Source organism: Physella acuta, unplaced genomic scaffold, assembly GCF_028476545.2.
Source record: "Physella acuta isolate Inbredline_101_S28 unplaced genomic scaffold, ASM2847654v3 ptg000012l, whole genome shotgun sequence".
In the NCBI taxonomy this organism is placed as follows: Eukaryota; Metazoa; Mollusca; class Gastropoda; family Physidae; genus Physella; species Physella acuta.
This window is the reverse complement of record NW_026731532.1, coordinates 790,278-809,837: the sequence shown is the minus strand read 5'-3', so window position 1 is coordinate 809,837 and position 19,560 is coordinate 790,278. Positions and strand designations below refer to the sequence as shown.

The following is a 19,560-nucleotide window of genomic DNA, read 5'->3' as shown; positions in this document are numbered from 1 at the left end:
TGTACTTTAGTATTGCAAAAAGTATTTTTTTTTCTTGCATGAACTGGATCTGTGCATTTTAGGGTCTGGGTAAAAATTACTCGTTAGTTAATGAAACACTGAAATGTTTGATATGAGGCTCTAGCAAATCAAAGATATGACACTGACAACGCTTAGAGTTTTTGCCAACACAAGAATCGGAGTTGAAAAATATTTGAAAGATTTTAATTAACATAGTAGTTTGTTTATTTAAACAGCTTACTCGTGAGAAACAAAACATAATTACAGGCCAACATATTGAGTATCAGATATCTTCGCTTTGCTCAACGCTATGTACTCAATTTACATTAACTGTAACTTAAATATTTCAGGTTCACGTTAGTAAATTGACATGAGATTTTTAAGACCAGGCTTTAACGAAATTCTGCTTTAGAAATATATATAATTAATTGCGTACATTAAGTCAGAATTTAATTAAAAACACCAATATTGTATGATAAAACAAATACTTACTGAAAGTGATTGTCACTTTGACAGATCTCGTGTCATCGTCCGGATCAAAGACAACGATGCAGTTTCCGCATTGGTGAAACCCCATATACTTCTGTGTGCTGACAAATATATAGTATTGTTCATGTGTGATGGAAACCTTTACCCTGTACAGTTTTTCAGGGAAAAATGGTGGCACATTCTGGAGGTCCAAGTCCGAAGTTTGATCCAATGTTTGATTATTTTTATTTGAAGCCTGAGGTAAACATACAGTATAAATAGGAAATTTGAAGAAACACAAACTATTAATTGTGTTTAAGATATGAAACTGTTCTAACTAATTACATATGTGAGTCAACCCAGCTCTAATGGGTACCTGACTCGCGATGGGGAAAGGGCGGATAAACATAGTGCTGACCTCAATATCCTTTCGTCTGCTTTGGTCAAAAAAGTGGAAAACTCTACTTCATATTTTGCCATATTTAAAAAAAAAACAATTTGATATTAAAAAAAGCTCTACACTTTTTACTTTGTATATGACGTCACACACCCAAATTCTTACTGTCCATGTTCTATCTAGAGGAGGGGGGGGGGGGTTAGTGGGCTTCCACAATTGATTTCAATTTCCACAAGGAGTGAGTGATTTTGTAAAATGTAGTACAGAAGTGGAGAGGGGAGGTTAAACACGTTTATTTGTAACATAGCGATAAAAATTATAAGCGACCATATCTTGACGCCGAGTTTTTAAATTCTCTGTACTAAAAATGCTCAAGATTAAACATGCTAGAAAAAGTTAATACTAATTAGTGGCTATATTAATAATATAGCCACTAATTAGTATTAACATTTTGTAAGAATAAATAAGGAATAACGAATAAATAAGGAATAATATTATTCTTCCTTATTTTTTCTAACAAAATTAAACATCTTGATAACTATTTTGAAAAAAAAATTCAATTTAAGAGAAAGTCCACCCATCTACTGTTTTATGGGGAGTTTAATCCATTGACCGTCTTTTTAAAGTTATGCCTCTGGCCCACCTAAACTGACAACGATAAATTGTCAAGCACCAAGTCTGAATTAGAAGGCTGTCAGTCTAAGTTTCTAACAAGACAAAAACGTAACTACCTTGTAATGAATTGGAAACACTGACGAGAAGCCGCGTTGGTTGTTAACAAGTCTTTATTTCAGCCATGATGGAAGAGAGAGAGCGGAAGTGACGAGAGACACAAATATATAAACATATAAGGGACATCACTCAAGATAATAGTATAAATATAATACTAATACAAGAAGAGTGAGTTCCCTTGACTTCACAAGTCTCACTATATTACATACCTTTTCTCAACTATGACGTAAACTGTGCAGTCGTTTCATGATCCTCTTTTCTAATTTGTAGATTTGACATTTGACATACTGTATGTTCACAAAATGTTTCATCACCTTGTGTTTGCTTTGTCTATTAAAAGCCTGATCTTCAACACATTAAAGTGTTGTGTGCAAATGTTTTTAGAAGTTGCTGGTAATCCAGGGAATATGGGAAGAGTGAGTTTGACTAACTGACAAGATCATTGGACGTCTTAATTGGATGCAGTGGTTGAAGCCATGTAGAGTTTGGCAATCTGTCGAGAATAGAAACGGTGGAACTGACGTGCACAGGTAGAAGTAAGAAATATCTTTGTCAACAGTGTGACAACAAGTGTTTAGACAAAGCAGCGTGGTGACATCTTTACAAGTTCAATAGACAAATCACATCTTATTGTCTCGATAGTCTGACCACATCACATGTACTCCTTACTTACACCAAACAGTATTATTCAACTTTATCCGAACTGTTACATCTTTATACAAATGACAGTCCAACTACATACTATACAGTATGGTCCAACATTATTAGAAGAGGTCCAACTTTATTGTAATCATAGTTGCCAAAAAATCAGCAACGGTATAAAGGTAATTCTTGGGAAGAGAAAAATCTGTATTTTATTGTTATTTTAAGCAGACTTGTTTAGGGTCCTTTTAATGCCGTATTCCTTCACTAAAAGTCGGATTATACATTTAGCTAGATGACACCTTCAGTTACATGACACCTCCAGCTTGGTGACACCTTAGTAAGCTATGTGACAACTTTAGCTAGATGACACCATCAGCTAGGTGACAACTTTAGCTAGGTGACAATTTCAACAAGGTGACACATTCAGATAGAAGACACCTTCAGCTAGATGACACCTTATGCTTGATGACACCTTTAGCTAAAACACTGCTATAATTTGGCAATGAGATCTGACTGTAGGACTATTTAGTTTTTGCAAAGCTTATGTGACGCCATGATATGCTTGATCTGATTGAAATAAGTTAAACAAATATATCAGTTATTAATAATTGTGATCTAGATCAGTTTTGTGCAACTAAAAGTTTGTTGAAGAATGAGGTCATGGTTGACGTGTGTAAAGAGACATGTGAATTTCTTTTAAAATATTGTATCAGCTAAGCAAACAGAAAACAAACTCAGTTGTGTTGCAAAAGAAAATTTCTATTTACAATATAAAAAATACGGTTAAAATCCTAACAAGAACATTGCAACAAATGAAACATTTTTACAATTCTAGTATCAAGCTAGACTTAAAATCCTTTTGTTTAAAATGTTCTTAAGAATTAAAATACCATTTAAAACCAAATAGAGTATGGTTTAAATTGAAATAACCAATAATATAATAACAAATCATCCAATTTTTTACATACAAAAAAATGGCTAAAATGAAATCAACTTTTTTTCTGTTTTTGAAGCCTACAGTAAGTTCTTTTGTATCAATATAAAGAATTGGTTAAGCAACACTAACTTGTTATTAATTTTTAAAACTGTACTATTTTGAACCACACAATAGTGAAAGTAAACCAACCTATATATAATGTTTTTGTCAAAAGTTCAACTGCCAATCATGTTTTAAATTTTTTAGTTTTAAATACTTAAAGCTTGTGTAAAAAATAACATCAGATACATAAAATATTCATTTAATAATTAGCAATTCAGTACCAGCATAATATTAACCTTTCATGCCACATCTTAAAATAAATTTAAATGATACTGAAATTAAATTTTACTCAAAATATACTCATGTTATAACTTAAATTTATGTTCATTTCAAATAAGAATTAGTGTGGATTTTAAATCTTTTTATAATACGCAAAGTAACTCACAATTAAATTAAATCAAATGCTTTCCAATTACAAAAACAGTAATAATAAAATATGATCATAATAGTTTCTTTAATAAATTAAATTTATCACACATTTGTTTATTAAATAGAACTTACAAAACATATTCACACTTAAAAACATCTGAACTAAATGTAAATACAAACTTTTTATAAAGCATCCAATGTATTTTTTGACTATTAACAATAATAAGGTAACATATTTCAAAATGTACATTACATGAATAGGTCTATTTATTGCTAACAAATATTTATATCCAATAATTTCACTTTTCATGCTATAAAACTTTTGTATAAAAACAAAGCAATTTTTGAAATTTTTCCAATCCACAACTGCTATTGCAAATTTGCTTCAATTTGTAATTAAGTCAATATCAATATACTAAGAAATATTAGAGAAATTAATCTTGTACAATATGGGCAGAGATACAGTATTAATAATTAGAAAATTGTAATTTTGTACATAAATATTTATAAAACTGAGATAACAAAAATGAGATTGGCAAATATTTGTAGAATATCCATGCATTTAGAGGACAGTTGATGTGCTCACAATAAGTGTGGGGTATTTGATAGAAAAATTCTTTTTTTTTGCTTTTATCATAAACAAAATGAAAAAAAAAAAGCAACAGAAAATTACCAGCAATAGAACACTTTAGTTTGTTTTACCATACACTTTTAAATATGCATAATATTAAACTTCTGGGCACAATTTAAAATAAAGTAAAAAAAAATTAGCAATGAATCTTTAGATTTTTAAAGAATGAACATAAACATAACTTAAGCCCTATTTTTAACTTACAGTGTTGAAGTTAAAAAAAATATATATGTATTGTGCATTTGGAATTAGCTTTTATTTTTAAAAAATGCAACACAGCCAAATTTGAGGAACGTGTAAAGTTTGATTAAGTATTAGATGTGATATATAATTTAAAAAAAAATAATATTTAAATGTAAAAAAAAATTTTTAAACACTTTCAAAGAACAGCAGATAAATTTTAAAAATAAGTAACTAATCAAATATTTTGGAATTCTGAAAGAAACCATGATAATGTTCTGGTGTAAATAAATATAAATTTTCTTTTTTTAGTAGTATGTGTTACATACTACATCAACATTGTTTGGTTTTTTTTTTCATTTCCAGTATGTATTCACAAGAAATAAAACTGTCTGAATTCTGCACTGTTGATTACTAGACTTAAGTTGTTGCCATTTTCTTGGTGATTAATAAGCCCTCTTAGTTTTAATACTTTATAGATTCAATCATTATTTTCTTCTTGATACCTTGCTCCAATTTCACAATTACAACCTTTCAGTCATGTACTGGATAAAAAACATAGCAGGTGTAAATATTTTCAATAGGACATGTATGGACATAATTAAAGTATAACAATAGGACATGTATGGACATAATTAAAGTATAACAATAGGACATGCATGGACATAATTAAAGTATACCAATAGGACATGTATGGACATAATTAAAGTATAACAATAGGACATGTATGGACATAATTAAAGTATAACAATTGGACATGTATGGACATAATTAAAGTATAACAATAGGACATTTATGGACATAGCTTAAGTATAACAATAGGACATGTATGGACATAATTAAAGTATAACAATTGGACATGTATGGACATAACTAAAGTATAATAATTGGACATGTATAAACATTATTAAAGTATGACAATAGGATATATATGGACATAACTAAAGTATAACTAATATAAGTATAATAATTGGACATGTATGGACATAATTAAAGTATAACAATAGGACATTTATGGACATAATTAAAGTATAACAATAGGACATGTATGGACATAACTAAAGTATAACAATTGGACATGTATGGACATAACTAAAGTATAATAATTGGACATGTATAAACATTATTAAAGTATGACAATAGGATATGTATGGACATAACTTCAGTATAACAATGGGACATGTATGGACATTATAAAAGTATAACAATAGGATATGTATGGACATAACTTAAGTATAACAATTGGACATGTATGGACGTAACTTAAGTATACAAATGGCTAAAATGAAATCAACTTTCTGTTTTTGAAGATGCAGTTCTTTTTTTTTATAAAAAGAATTGGTTATGCAAAACTAACTTGTCATTTAATTTTTAAAACTACACTATTTTGAACCACACAATAGTGAAAGTAAACAAACCTATATATAATACATTTATCAAAAAGTTTGACTTACAAAAATGTTTTAAAATTTTTATTTTAAAGACTTGCTTGTGTAAAAAATAACATCAGACATAAAAATATGTATTTGATAATTAGCAATTCAGTACCAGCATAATATTTTTACCTTTCAAGCCACATCTTAAAATAAATTTAAATAATACTGATATTAAATTTAACTCAAAACGTACTCATGTTATTACTTAAATTTATGTGCATTTGTGTGGATTTGTGTGGATTAAATTTTAAATCTTTTTATAATACTCAAAGTAACTCACAACTAAATTAAATCAAATGCTTTCCGTTTACAAAAACAGTAATAATAAAATATGATCATAATAGTTTCTTTAATAAATTAACTTTATCACTCATTTTGTTTATTAAATAGAAATTATTAAAAATATTCAAATTTAAAAACATCTAAACAAAATGTAAAAACACACTTTTTATAAAGCATCTAATGTATTTTTTTACTATTAACAATAATAAGGTAACATATTTTAAAATGTACATTACATGAATAGGTAATTAATAATTATAAAATTGTAATTTTGCACTGTTGATTACTAGTCAATTTATTCAATTTATTCAAAAACTGTAACAATTGTAGGCACGAAGACCTTTTTTCACATTGGCTGTTTAAAAAAAAATTAAAAAAAAAAAAAACAATTCAATAACAGCATTAAAAAACATAGCAGTAACATAGCACTAAAAATGTTGAATAAAGAAATAATATTACATGGTTATAATACAAAATGAGATTTAAAAAAGAATATAATAGATGAATGAGAAATGTTTAAATGAGTCAGTTAGAGAGGTCATTAAATAATTGTTGTTTTAGTTTAGATTTGAATATATTTTCAGATCTAGATAGCTTTATTTTATTAGGAAGATGGTTCCACAAATTAGAACCAGAGTAGCTATGTTTTTGGAAAAAAGTTGTATATGGGAACGGTAAATTAAGACGACGATTTAATTTTATGTTAAAAGAAAATAGGTCTGATGAGTAAGAGGGGGCTGTTTCGTGGAATATTTTAAATAAAAAAATTGATTTTGTATATATTATCTTTTTATTTAATGGAAGTATTTTAGTTGTAATTTACCCTGGTAGCCGTGTGTACAAATTGTTTTAGATTCAGAGAATCAACAATATCTTGCCAATATCATTGAGGTTTTAATAAATTAAAATTAAAATCTCCCAATATGATATATTCATTGTTAGTAGATAAAACGGAATCTATCATGGAGCAAAAACGATCATACCATTCCATGTTTTTGCAGAGATTTCTATAAAGGAAGCAAATTAAAATTGCCGGAAGGTATTTGCCATTTTCCAGTTCAATCCATATACATTCTATATTGTTTGCTGACAGATCCTTCCTGTGCTTAAAACAAATGGAGGAGTGTACATAGACACAAAGGCCAGTTTCTTTGTGTAAGGATGGGTCTCTGCGTATTAGGTTATAATCAACGACGGAAATCTCGTCATCATTTATAAAAGAATGTAATCAAGTTTCAGAGAAGCCAAAGATATGGAAAGGATTGCTGGGATTGTTTACAATTTTTAGAACTTCATGGTGTTTATTAAATATGTGGAAAATATTTAATTGGCCCAATTTTAGCCCATTTTGTGGGGGCCAGGATGATGAAAAGAGACAATGCATAAAGATAATAAGATATCAATGAATAAGATATATTAAACACAAAAATCAATATAATAAACTAATTTAAACACAATCAATATAACTGTTTTACAATTTCACACTTTATCACCCAATAAAACAAACACTCGCTGCTTTACTCTCTCTCACTCTATCACTCTCTCTCTCTCTCTCTCTCAATATTATATATATATATATATATATATATATATATATATATATATATATATATATATATATATATATATATATATATATATATATATATATATATATATTGCTATATAGAAGTACAATTGTATCAATATATATTATAATGAATATAATACATATATGAAACTATTAAGTGAAATGAAAATGGAAAATAAAGTATTACTGTGGTATCAAACACGTGAGCTAAACAAGCAGAAAATAGCAAGCGAAAATGTATAAGGATCCAGTCAAAGAACATCATCAACTTCAACAGGAAGGCGCTTAATCGACAACATTAGAGCTTGATGAAGCAACAAAAGGCTAAAGCCCATTAAGTGATGTAAGCCTTGGTTCAGCAAAGCAGTGTTTGGGCTAGAGTTCAATTGACCTGAAGATATTGTTGGTGGTATATCAACAGTCGAAGATTCATAAACCAAATCAGCCTTGGTACCTTTTTGCGTCTTTTAGTGCCGTAGTGACAACAGCGATCGACAACTGGGACATGGACGTGTTGCCACTTTCTTTGTGATTAATAAGCCCTCTTAGTTTTAATACTTTATAGACTCAATCTTTGTTTTCTTCTTGTTACTTTGCTCCAATTTCACATTTACAACCTAGTAGTCATCTCCTGGATAAAAAACATAGCAGGTGTAAAGATTTTCAAGAGAGTGTTGCTGATATATATATATATATATATATATATATATATATATATATATATATATATATATATATATATATATATATATATGGACAAAACTAAAATATAACAATATATATATATATATATATATATATATATATATATATATATATATATATATATATATATATATATATATATATATATATATATATATATATATATATATATATATATATATATATATATATATGGACAAAACTAAAATATAACAATATGACAGTTATGGACATAAGTAAAGTATAACAATAGGACATGTATTGAAATAACTAAAGTATAACAATAGGCCATGTATGGACATAACTCAAGTATAACAGTAGGACATGTATGGAAATAACTAAACTATAACAATAGGACAGTTATGGACATAAGTAAAGTATAACAAAAGGACATGTATGGACATAACTCAAGTATAACAGTAGGACATGTATGGAAATAACTAAATAACTAAAATATAACAATAGGACAGTTATGGACATAAGTAAAGTATAACAAAAGGACATATATGGACATAACTAAAATAAAAATAGGACATTATATTAGCATAACTAAAGTATAACAATAGGACATGTATGAACATAACTACAGAAACACATATGAATGTACAAGGATGAATACCTGCTCAGAAAGAAAATTATCAATATTTGGCATGGGCACTGAGCCCAAGTGGTCCATGCACACATCTTTTTTAGTTGATGGAAGAGACATGTCCTTAACATTTCTGTTCCTTTCCTTTATCGCTTTTTTTGTTTGACAACATAAGTCTTTCAGAACTAGTTGTACCTTTATAATTAAAGATAAAATATATTTACTTTGATTTGCTGGTTATTGGATGCTAAAATGTAATATTTTCAAATAAACTGTAGTGTTAAATTGAATGATATGAGAATACCTCTTGGTAGAATACAGTTTTAGCAATTGATTTATTTTTTGGGAAGTTATGTTTTTAGAAAAAAATACTCCACAATAATTAAACAGTCTAATATTGAAAAAAACACACCTCGTCTTGAAGGAGACAGTGGAATACGAGGATAGTGAATCCCTGAAATCATACATTAGAAAATACTACACATATCATATAGTAATTTGATTCATGATGTTTTTATTTTTATCCTTTATATTTTACAGAAAAAGTTTTAATAAAATGCTAGTTTTAGTATTCAGCTTATGGATAGTTTTTTAAGGTCATCAGTTCTGATAAAGAGATTTTAACTTTTATAAGTAACATCATAAGTAGTCTACTATTTTTGAAAACAACTGTCCTTATAAAGTTATATCTACAGATTATTAAATTTACCAGTAATATGCTCGATATCGAAACAACTACTTTGCTTACAAGGAAATGGACTAATTATTATAACATTTCTACTTTTTAAAATTGTAACTAAAATATTATTGTTTTTACAAAAATGTTTACATAAGAAACAAGGCTAATATATTTAAAAATGATTCAGTGAAATATTTGAGTAAACATTTAAGTCAGGATCTAAAAATGAAATACAAATTGTTGTTTAAGGATGGTCATACCTGAAGTAGAAGGAATAAAATGAATAGATAAGTCAGGACTTCACTCTTAATCATGACTGAAAGCACCCCGCACAACCAACACGTCCCCAAAATCCCTGACAAGACGAAGATTGATCTTAAACTAGACCTGCAAAAGCCATTATTATTAATAATTAACAAAACAGGAGTTGAAGAAATGGAAATAAATTATAAAAATATGAAGATGGCTGAAGATAAGTATTGTGTTGTCCTTGTTACTTGAAAATGTGGAGAGGTGGAGGTTAAAATTAGGGAAGGGGACAGCTACCATCAATGCCCACAATATAGGAGTGATAGCTACCATCAATGCCCACAATATAGGAGTGATAGCTACCATCAATGCCCACAGTATGTGAGTGACAACTGTCCTGGATGCCCATTCTAATAGTTTCTTTCAGGCATCTCCTAGGGAGGGCAGAACCCCTCCCTCGATGAAAGTCTACTCCCAACCCCACGAACGAAGAGGAATTTATATAGAAAACATAATTTTACCATTGGCCGCCCCGCCCCCCTCCCCCAGCAAATGTAGTACGCCCCCCCCCCGAAAATATCAATTGCTTCCCCCCCCCCCCCCCCTGGAGAAAAAGAGTCTCGAAGAAACATTGTCCACTCTATGGGTGGGAGGGGGAATGAAGCAAAGCTTAGATCAAATTTTAAATATCATCTTAAAGCCACCCGCTTACCAGTTATTCTTTTTTTTAAACTACGAAAATAGACACATTGTTAAACCTTGTATTTCAAAATTTCTCCATCGATATTATATATATATATATATATATATATATATATATATATATATATATATATATATATATATATATATATATATATATATATATATATATATATATATATAGGATAACTCTGTTCAGGATTCACATGTTATAAAACAAACATCTTACATTGCTTTTTGGCAAAATGAGGCGGTTCTCATGACGTGTGTTTTTAACACAGCTCTTATCACAAGGATCAGGACAATCATGTTTACCTGTGAACAAATTGTGTAATCAAATTTATTTCAATCAAGTTAGATTTTTTAAACAGGTGTAATCATGTAAACCTCTAGCAAGATAGATTTTCTTTGTAATTATGATTTTCTTTTTCTTAGGGACGTCAGAGTAGTCAAATCGGTAAAACACATGGTTGCTAAATCAAAAGGTCTCAAGTTCGAACCCTGTTAACTCAATAGGAGAGACAACTCCAAAAAATTGTGTATTCATGTAATTGTGTAATTATGTAAATCCCAATCAAGATAGATTTTCTTTAAAAAAAACGGTATAATCAAGATTTTCTTTTTTTCTTATTAAGAGAAATCATGTGAATATTAGGGACGTCGGAGTAGTCAAGTCGGTAAAACTCATCGTCGCTAAACCGAAAATTCTCGAGTGGACAGCCACTCTTCTAGGAGAGACAACTCCAAAATCAAACAACTGCTGCCTTGTAGTTTGTTCTAGATTGGACAAAGGCTAAATCCAAAAAGAACAGCAGGTTGAAATCGAAGTCAATGACCTCACTGGTGCATAACCAGTATACTTAATTGTGTTGGAGGGAATCCCTTCCAACACCAAAATTGAGAACAAACAAGAAGTTTGTAAACAATTAGATCTAGATGGATTAGTCATAAGCACACTAGTCGGAGTAAAACTTTTCTTTTGTCTGTTTTGGTGAGATTCAATTTGTGGGTTTTTTCTGTAATTTTTTAGAGTATCGCTTTAGGTAAGCAGTTTCCGAGAAGAAGAAAGCAATGACAGTGTGATAGATTGTAATCACTGACGAGAAGCCACATTGGTTGTTAACAGTAGTTTATTCACACCATGAGGAGAGAGAGAGAGAGGGCGGAAGTCACGAGAGACTTATATACATAACATGTAAGGGACATCACTCAAGATAACAATATAAATATAATACTAATACAGAAGAGTGAGTTCCCTTGACCTCACAATTATCTCAATCTATTACATCCCTTTACCCTTAGAACACAATAACACATCTCTCAATAGAACAATTGATAGTATCCTAAAATCACCAATTATATTGTAACATGAACACTATGGTAGATTACATCCTTACAAACAATGCACAATATGTTACAACACAATTAAAATACAAACAATGATGTCAAAGTCCTTTTGACCTTTAAAATCATAGGTCTAACTTATTTGGGACTTTGATTGTCCTGTTTGACCTTCTCAGTGGCTTTTGATTTGGTGACTCAATATTCTGACCATTTGGATTCTCTATCTCAGGAGGTCTAGGATTTAAATCATTAACTCCAGAATTTACATTTTCTGACTCCAGACAACTTGGTTCACTCATATCAACAGAACTTGGTTGTGGAACAAACTGAGTTGGTGTGAACTGTTCAGATTTGGTGGGATTGACAGATTCACACTTATTATCTGCACAAGTTATTTTTAACTGGTCTGCATGTCTACGGACAATAAGTCCATCATTTGTTTTTACTTTATAAGACACAGGTCCTGTACATTGAACAATTTGACCTGGTATCCATTTTTCCTTTCTCCCATAATTTCTTAGATACACATTCTCATTAACACCAAATTCTCTTTCAATGGATGATTTGTCATGATTTACTTTTTTGTGTATGTTGATGTTGGGAAACAGACCTTTGAACAGTTGGATGTAGTAGGTCAAGATGAGTTTTAATTTTCCTACCACATAGCAATTTGCATGGTGCAACATCTGTTGTTATATGAGAAGTTGTGCGGTATTTGGCTAATAACCTGTTTACTCTTTCATTGTCACATTTAGCTTCTTCTGTTTGGTATTTACTTTTGATGTTACCCTTTTAGTTTCTTTTAGTTTCTGTAAGTGCTAATGATGTTAGCAAAGTTGTTTGATGATCACATTCCTTCTTACTAATGTATTCTCTTTAAAAGCATTTGAAATTGCCATATCACCATAATCATTTATTAAGTTACAAATACTTTGTTTAGGCAACTCTGACTGATAATGGACTGCATCTTCTCCATCTTTTATATTATCTTCACAAAGGTTTTTATTTGTTATTTTATATGGCCTTAAGTCATCATTCACAGACTCTTCAGGCCAACCATTCTTACAGTACTCATATACTTTTATTAAGCACTCATCTTTTTGTGTTTCTCTTTTAATATCATTCACATCTATATTGGAGTTATCCATGATAGTGAAGAGAACAAATACATCTTCTGGTACATAACTAAGGCTTTGGTTTTTTAAAGGTAATCTACTAAGACTATCTGCACTATTCTCAGATCCAGGTTTGTATTTCAATTCATAATTGTATGCAGTTAGTGTGATAGCCCATCTTTGAATTCTTGGTGAGGCATGCTCAGGTAGGGTTTTGTTTTCTCCAAATAAACCTAGCAATGGTTTATGATCTGTAAAGATGGTGAACTTCCTACCAAACAGAAACTTATGAAATTTCTTAACACCAAAAATGATGCCTAAGCCTTCCCTATCTAACTGAGAATAATTTTTCTCAGCCTGGTTCAAAGATCTACTGGCAAAAGCAATGGGTCTGTCACCCTTCTCATCCATGTGGGACAAGACTGCTCCTACACCATCTGGTGAAGCATCACATGTTAATATAAGTCTTTTCCCTGGGTCATAGTGAGTTAGTAAGGTGTCAGAAGACAAAGCCTCTTTTGCTGTATTAAAAGCAGTATCTTGTTGTTTACCCCAGTGCCAAGTTGCATTTTTCTGTAGCAGCTTGTACAGTGGTGATAGTTTACCAGACAGATTCCCTATGAACTTTGCATAGTAATTTATTAAGCCCAAAAAAGCTCTTAGTTGTTGGGTATTTTCAGGTTTGGGTGCTTCTTTAATGGCTTTTGTTTTCTCAGGTTGAGGTCTGATGCCTTGCTTGCTTAATATATAACCAAGAAAACTAATTTCTGTCAGCATGAATTGACATTTATCTTTGTTTATCTTTAAACCTTTTTCACCAACAATTTTCAATACTTTATCAAGTGTTTTAAGATGTTCAGTGTCATTCTTACCAGTTATGTACACATTGTCAAAATACACACAAACATTTGGAATATCCTTAAAAATACTGTCCATGACAGCTTGGAAAATTCCAGGGCTAGATGATATGCCAAAACATAGTCTTTCATATTGGTAGAGTCCTTTATGTGTGTTTATTGTCGTATAGACTTTTGAATCTGGATGCAGTTCTAGTTGAGTGTAAGCATGACTAAAGTCTAATTCAGTGAATTTGTCTCCTCCTGCCAAATTCAAAGAAATTTCCTCAATGTTAGGTATAGGGTACCTATTTAGCTCTATTTGCTTATTCAGTGTAGTTTTATAGTCTCCACAAATTCTTATAGAACCATCCTTCTTTAACACTGGCACAATGGGCGTTGCCCAATCGGAATAGTCTACCTTCTTTATGATGCCATTAGATTCCAATCTACTTAGCTCATTTTCAATTTTATTCCTCATTGCATAAGGTGGAACTCTAGCTTTGCAGTATCTTGGATTTGTGTCTTTAATGCTTATCTTCACTGTTCTATCATTTAGTAAACCTGAATTGCCAAAAACGCTTTTATTTTCAGATATAACTTTATCTATTGAAGTAAGACTAGATTCTCTTGCATTGTTCAATGAACATATACTCTTCCAATTTAACTTAAGATCACTTAACCAGTTCCTACCTAGTAATGGTGGTCCATTTCCTTCAACCACAAGAAGAGGAAGTTTAACACTTTGACCATTATAACTTACATGAACCATACACTCTCCTATTACCGGAACATTGTCACCAGTGTATGTTGTTAGACACTTGTGACATGGTTGTAGAGGCACTGATCCTCCTGTGACAGCGTCAAAGTCCTTCTTTGTGATGACTGTTAGAGATGCCCCAGTGTCAAGTTGGAAGCTGATGCTCTTACCGTTGATATAAACTGGTACATTGATGGGAGCATGACTTATTGATTTCACAGAGAACAGGTTGAAATCCGGCTGCGAATCAGTTTGAGTATTTTCACAGGTAGAGTGGTTCATTGGTTGGGTTAGGTAGTCTTGGTGAGAGTTAACATAGTGCTGCCTTTGGTTGCGGTACTGTCTTGACTGGCTAGATTTAGCAACAGACGAAGACTTTGCAAAGCAGGCCTTGGCAATGTGACCTTGCTTACTGCACTTATAACAAGTTGCAGACTTGAACTTGCACCGATGAGATGCATGGGGACCTTTGCATCGATGACATTTTTGATAATTATTACTAGATTTAGATCTAGGATTTAAACGTGCAGGCTGTTTAGCATAAGTTGGAATGCTCTGATGTAGTTGGTGTTTGTTGACTAACCTGCTGTTTACTGCATGGATCTCTTAAGACGTAAGAGATTTCGCCGCATCTGATGACTGCTGGAATAAAGTTGCGAGTTGTATTGCTTTTTCCAATGTTAGATCTGACTCGAGCAGCAACTTTCTTTGAACATCAGGGCTGTTTACACCTGTCACAAACTTTTCACATAGTCTGTCAGACAGCGTATCGCCGAATTCACAAAATCTACTTAGATGACGTAAAGCAGCAACATATTCTGATATTGACTCGTTTGGTTGACGAGTCCTACTGTCAAATCTAGCTCGACATAGAAACTTTGATGGGGTAGGCGCATGGTGGTCTGTTAGCAATTTGCTCAGCTCGTTAAAGCTCTTGGTAGTTAGACTAGCTGGTGCGCATAAGTCCTTTAGTAGCCTAAATTGTTGAGGCCCTATGACTGTTAACAAAACAGCTCTCTTTTTGGCTTCTATCGTCACGTCGTTAGCTTCAAGGTAAAAGCTTAACCTATCTAGGTAATCTTGAATGATTTCATCATTCGAATCAAATTCTTTTATTTGGCCATACAGCGCCATTATTCTAGAAATACTTAGCTAATATGCTCTAGCAAACCTCTTTTTTGCGTAAGTAGGTGCTCTTTCTAGTGGATTATTTATCCTTCGTCGCAAATGTGATAGATTGTAATCACTGACGAGAAGCCACATTGGTTGTTAACAGTAGTTTATTCACACCATGAGGAGAGAGAGAGAGGGCGGAAGTCACGAGAGACTTATATACATAACATGTAAGGGACATCACTCAAGATAACAATATAAATATAATACTAATACAGAAGAGTGAGTTCCCTTGACCTCACAATTATCTCAATCTATTACAGACAGCTGTAAGGGAGTAGGGCGTTTTTTTTTTTTTTTAATAGTGAACAACCAATATTTTGGCAGCCTTTGTTTGGTAAATAACGATTACCTAACGAACAGAAACAAACGTCTGTAGAAAAATAAAACGTATTAAACTATGCCGAACATTTGTGATACTTGTTTAAATTTTAAATCAGGGTTCAATCGTAAAGTTTGTCAGATATGTATCAATCAATAAAGCTCTTAAGCAGTTTTTGTTTCTATCAAAATCGTAAGTACAAAAGACAAAAAAACAATCCGGTTCTGAAGATGTATGTTTTATTAAGAGAAGTGACATATAAAATTAAGACTTACCGTAAAAACAAAGAGTACCGGACCGACAAATGACCAAATCAGTCCCGTCTCTGTTGACAACCAACAGCTATTTGTTTTAGGAGAGAGAAAAGTCACGAAAGGTTGCAGTTTATTCATAAATTACAAACACGTCTCAAAATAATTAATCTGAGACAGCAATTTGCAAAAGTGAAGGCACGCACACACACACACAAACACACACACATGTATTTATATATATATATATATATATATATATATATATATATATATATATATATATATATATATATATATATATATATATATATATATATACCACGAAATAAATAATATCAGTACGCAAATGGTAATTATTTTCTATTGTTATTATTATATAATGAATAGCACCGTTTATTTGACATCCCTTTAAAATTACTATCACGTTGAAACATCAAAACACAAGAAAATTAACATCAAAATCATTGAGAATATTGTAGAATTCATATCAATATTTAACTGGCATATCTATGTAATCGTTAGCATTGCAACTAACCTGTCCTCGCCACCGAATCCTTTGCCTTGAGTGACTGCCAGCGACACACCAACAATGACTAGCGGGACTCCTATAGAAAGAGAAGAACAATAGGCTTGAAAAGTCTATGTAATCATACTGAACTTAATTTTTAATCTTTAAAAAAAATATGGCAAGCGAAAACCAATTAAAGCCACGGCAGTGCGCCATCTATGTTTGGGTCAAATTCGGGCTTTCAGAAAACAGTAAAAGATTAAGCTCCCTAACCACTGGAATCCGCTGCATGATTTATAGTTATGCCATCGCCAGCAAGGCTCTTCCGACGCCATTGCTAATAAAAGTCGTAAATTACATTATTAAATCTGTAGCCCTAAACACTTGTCTGTTTAAAGAACTGTGCCAAGACATGAATAAAGATCACGAGGTTTTGCTTTCTACACTGCAGTACGCTGGCTGTCAAAATTAACATCTGGTGAATCGTGTTTTTTAATTGAAAGGCGAAATCAAGTTGTTCTTGGAAGTACAAGGGTAACAAGACCTTCTGATATACTTTAACGACATGGTGTGGTTGAAAACTGCTCATATTTTTTGTGTAGTACGCACTATTTATACCCAAAAGTGAAATTGGATGTCTTTCAAGTTTTGTGTTAACATATCTTTGCGAGAATAGATTTTCAACACTTTTCCAATTAAAATCAAAACATAGAAATAAATTAAATGGTGAGAATGACATGAGAATGGCGTTAACAAAAACTAAACCGCGAATGTTGAGGCTAGTTATTAGCATGAAATTTTACTCATCGTATTAAAACTGTCGATATTTATTCATTTTGAAAGTCAACAAGAAAATCTTACTTTAGTCCTTATAAATTTCCTTACTAATTTCGACTTTTTAATTCCATGGGGGTCGCGGGTCACTTTTATTTTGTTAAATGGGGTCGCCACGATTTTAGAGTGTTTTTTTAAAATGTCAAAACTTATTAATATCATCATTATCGTTCTTCAGTATTCTGACAGTTTCTATCAGCATCTTCCCAAGTACTCCCAAGCTTAACAGATGAATAATATACATCATCAAAAGCCGTCCTTTTACGTAACTCATCTATAAAGTTCACTTTCAGTCCATCGTTTAACATTGAACGTGCTCAGGAAGGTGACATTGTAATTGCAAATACACACACCTGCTAAGCATTAGTATAATCAAGTCGGCTTCAGTGTATTGAAACAAAATGTAAAAGATACTCAACACTTAAGTGTACTAAATATTCTTAAAATGTTTTACAAAATAGATTGATTAGCTGTCATTAAAATATAATCTTTATATCTTCAATATAAATTTATAACCACATTGACATACCATATCCAGCACTGATGCTGTACTTCCAAACTGGGAGGGTTTCAAAGACAATGACCACTGCCCTTAACACTTCAACACCCTCAGCAAGGGCCATAATGAACGAGGCCAAGAAAAAAAATTGCAGAAGGGCTGCTACAGACGCGCATATCAGCTGTAAATCATTAAATAGTTAGAGTAAGAGATATCGAAAGCGATTTATTTTGGAATGATATTATCTTAAAGTGACATAGCGATTTTATGCGTGTAAAATTAATGTGTATATTACATTTGAAATTCCGCAACAGGCATATGAATGTGAAATATGTGACACATGCGTACATGGGAAAAAACAATGGAGGGGACAAAATAAAAAGTGATTAAATAGTAATCTACTGTAGAAATGAGATGTTTTAACCAAGTGTATACCAGTATGTTTATGATACCCCGCAACGTGTTTTACTACTGAGTGTTATATTAGATGTTCTAAAAGTATAGTTGTACCACATTGTTGTATGTCTCCAAACAAAGTGTCTCTTCAAAACTTCAACTTTGTTCTATAATCTAGAAAAGCAAAAACTGAATTTTTAGTTTAATTGAGTTCACTAGGCTCACATTGTTTTTTGAGTGGGATCGGAGAGCTAAATCTGTGTCCCTGTTTAGAGTTAGCTTAAAACACAAAATAATAATTATTCTCAGTTTCACGCACATAAAATGGCCACCGTAGACGGGTAAATATTTTGATTAAAGACATAGTTTGTTGCAGAGAGAGATATTTGCTTTAAAACCAACCTTATTCTCTGTATGTTCTATGCCTGCCAGGAATACCACATATCCTGCAGTCAGGCACACACACAAATTCACATGGATAATTTTCTTGTCGTCTCGAACTAATCTGATTTAATATAATATATCCCTACGTGATTAAACTAGTTGCAGGATTTCATGTCTGTTATTACAAGTACAAATCATTAGACCATGCAAGTCTGGGTTAACACAATGGTACAAATGCAACTCTGTCTTTTATGTCCTTCAGTGAGAATTAAACTGTCTACCATTTTTACAATATAAAAGTAAATGCATTCGTTTAGGAATTTCGAAAAAAAATAAACAGTTTTGCATGCTCTACCTCTCAAATGCTGTACAATTCTATCATAAATTGAACTAATAAGAAGAAATATATCAGTTGTGTAAACATTTATTTACATATTTTATACTCCTAGATCAATTAATCTT

The 19,560-nt window shown here is 31.4% G+C and overlaps 1 protein-coding gene across 1 annotated transcript in view; it reads left to right on the top strand.

Moving 5' to 3' along the window:
• LOC131935291 (uncharacterized) overlaps positions 1 to 19,560 on the top strand; it is a 110,456-nt gene that overhangs the window by 55,284 nt on the left and 35,612 nt on the right. The gene's annotated exons all lie outside the window — the stretch shown is intronic.